The following is a 3,464-nucleotide window of genomic DNA, read 5'->3' on the forward strand; positions in this document are numbered from 1 at the left end:
GTGTGCTGTGTCACAATGACAATGGGAGTTGGAGGAGTTTCCCAAAGGGCTTTCAAAGGGCTTTCAAAGGCTTTTAAGGTTGCTGTAATTAAACCTTTGCTTAAGAAACTGTCTCTTGATCCAGAAGACTTAATTATAGACCTATATCCAATCTTCCTTTCTGATCTAAAATTCTTGAGAAAGTAGTTGCCAAACAAGTGTGCGATCACTTCCACCATAATGAACTTTTTGAAGAGTTTCAGTCTGGCTCTAGAGCTCATCATAGCACTGAAACAGCTCTGGTGAAAGTCACTAATGATATTCTCATGGCCTCAGATAATGGGCTTGTATCTGTACTTGTCCTGTTGGATCTCAGTGCTGCATTTGATACAGTTGACCATAACATTCTTTTAGAAAGACTTGAATATTTTCTTGGAATTAAAGGAACAGCTTTAGACAGGTTTAAATCTTAACTTTTTGATCGATTTCAGTGTGTTCATGTTAATGATAAATCTTACTCATGCTCAAAGTTAACCTGGGGAGTACCACAGGGATCAGTGCTAGGACCAATTCTCTTAACTGTCATCATTATAGCTTCATCTGGTCTGTTCCTGTTTGGCTGTGGCATGTTGGAGATTGGCCTGTTTTTCAGTGTAGTCCTGTTTCTCTCACTGTGACTAACTGAATGTGCTCTCTTCATCCTCTGACATGGGGGCTGGCTTGGAGCTCGTCTGCCTGGCTGTGTGTTTCCTGGACGGGGCCGCCTTTTACAGCTGGTTTTTGTATCTCTGCTTCTGTCTCCTTGAACCCCAGTGGGCCTCAGCAGATGGCCGCTCACACTGAGCTTGGTTCTGCTGGCGGTTTCTTCCTGTTCAAAGGGAGTTTTTCCTCTCCACTGTCGCTACAAGCATGCTTAGTGTGAGGGATTGCTGAAGAGTTAATGAGTCGATGCAAACAGCTGGTTTTCCTTAGATAGAAAACGTTGAATCAATTTGACTGGATCATCTGGTTGAATTGTCTCTATAAAGTGACCTGAGATGACATGATGTGAATTGGAGATATAGAAATAAACTGAATTAAATGTATTTGTTTAATTTAATTGAATAAATTCAATTGAAGAAATCAAGTCCCTTAAAGAAAATAAGTCAAAGAATCTCACGCTAAGTTACTCCAGTTAAGCCTGGACCTGTTGTGTCCACAGAGCTGTTTTGGTTTGGAGTTTTTGTTTTTGTTCTCTCACCTTCATTTTCAGGGTGTGCCAGGTAGGTGAAGCTCCCAGCTGGCACTCATCAGCCACAATCAAGGAAGCAGTATTTAGAGGAGTTAATTCCCTGAGGCAGACGACAGATGGTTACCTATACCAGTGGTAACTGGGTTCCTCGTCAAGACTTCCAAGTTAGTTGAACTTGTTTTCATCATCTTACTTACCAGTGGTGTCTCTCTTCCCTTTTAGTTTACCTCCTGCTGAAGGCTGGTTCTTGGTCCTCCCTCAACGGCGCTTTCCACTTCTCCCCAAAAAGGCTTCCTTCCAACATTTTCTAAAGTCGATCTCACCTGCCTGTTCACCTCCAAAAGAACCGGATCACTCCAAGGATTTCACTCCCTGTCTGTGGATTCTGTTGCTCACCCTGTCAGCCTGTTTCAGAGGCCTGTGAAGTAAGTCTGCCCTCACTGTTCCTCTCAACATCAGCTTGAACTCGTACTCATCACCTTACCTGTTTTGCAGTGAGACACCGCATTGGATTTCCTGCTTACTCTGCTTCCAGTCTGAATAATAAAATCCCTTTAAATAAACTCTGTTCTCCTGTCGTACGTATTGCTGCTGTGCCAGAGTCTTGATCCAAAATCATGTCAGGACCTTGTCAACCACAACATCCTGAGGATGGGAGAAAGACCAAGAAACGTGGAACGTCACATCCCGACATCAAACATCCAGCATCACGTGTCGCCTCTACTCATTAAGCATTTCCATGTGAAGATACGTCTTCAATGTCGAGGTAGGACAGTCAATGGGATATGTGCCAATGGCATGTGGATTATTCGGTGCAGTAAAGAAGTGTCATCTTTCATAAACAAATGTGTCAAATGCAGAATGTGCAGGAAACGTAATCAAGATCAAAAGAAGGGTGATCTGCCAACAGAAAGACTTAACGTTACTCCTCTGTTGGGCTACAGTGGTATGGACTGCTTTGGACCGTTCTACGTAAATGAAAGGCAGATAAAAGTAACAAGGTATAGCCTCTTATTTACACCCATGTGCTCCAGAGCTATCCATGTAGAAGTCCTGGAGGATCTCGGTACCAATTGGTTTCTCACTGCACTTCATTGTTTCATCACACAATGTGGGAATGTTAGTTGGTTGCAATGTGTTCGAGGCACTATTTTCATCGATGCAACAATGAGCTTTTCACCTTAGCTATTCAAAAGGAAGTCTTGGGTTTGGGCATAAATAAAATTTTTATCCACCTGCTTTTATTCACGTGGGAGGTGGGAGGAAGAGATTTCAACAATGAAAATGATCTAAGATCTATTCTCAACCAGTCAGCTTCAGGATTAGGCACTTCATATTTGAGAACCTTAATGTATTAAGCAATGGCAAAAGTGAATCGTCGGCTGTCAATGATCCCATTAGAATAGAGCCATTGACAACAAAACTATATTTTAACATTTAAATCCACAGCGATCTCACCACCAGCTTATAAATTCATGGACAAAGATCTCTTAACCATTCAGCCATGTCCTCTGGGCATGGCTTAACAGGCGTGTATCCCTTTAGTCATGTACAAAAAACAATTTAATTAATTACTTTATGCTGGTATTTTAAGCGTATGGTGATATGACCTTAAATTGTTTTGTGTTTTTGTTCGTGACTAAAGGGATACACGCCCGTTGAGGTAGTTTAAAGTCTATTTTACGTACAAAACTTAAGGGATAAACACAAATCTGACGTCTTGTGCATTGTATCGACTATGGGTATGCTCATCTGACTGAACAGTGGCCTATAGTGGTTAGGGCACAGAGCTTAGAATCCTGAGGTTCTGAGTTCAAGCCCCACTCCCAGAGACTGCCACTCTGGCTCCCTGAGCAAGACCCTGAACACCACACTGCTCCATGGGCGCCGCACAATTGCAGCCCAAGGGGATGGGTTAAATGCAGAGAGGGAATTTCTCCAATGTGAGATTAATAAAGTTCAATCAATTAAAAAAAAGCCTCAAACTGATGTTTTTCAACATGTACTGTGATGAGGAGGGTAGGTGCATGTTTCTGTGGGATGGGAGGAGCGGGTGGATGGACTGTGCTGTTGGGCTGTAGCACTGATGGCTGGGGGTTTTGGGGGTCGCAGTAACTCTAAGTGCCGAAATGCAAGGGTTTGAATGTGGATTTTGTTTAGGTAGGTGTACGTCTAAATGTATGTTTGTAGATGTATTTATCTTTATATATACTGTGTGTGTGTATAGATATAGATATAGATATAGAGATAGTGT

The sequence above is a fragment of the Cyprinodon variegatus genome, unplaced genomic scaffold (assembly GCF_000732505.1).
Source record: "Cyprinodon variegatus isolate N-32 unplaced genomic scaffold, C_variegatus-1.0 Scaffold110, whole genome shotgun sequence".
In the NCBI taxonomy this organism is placed as follows: domain Eukaryota; kingdom Metazoa; phylum Chordata; class Actinopteri; order Cyprinodontiformes; family Cyprinodontidae; genus Cyprinodon; species Cyprinodon variegatus.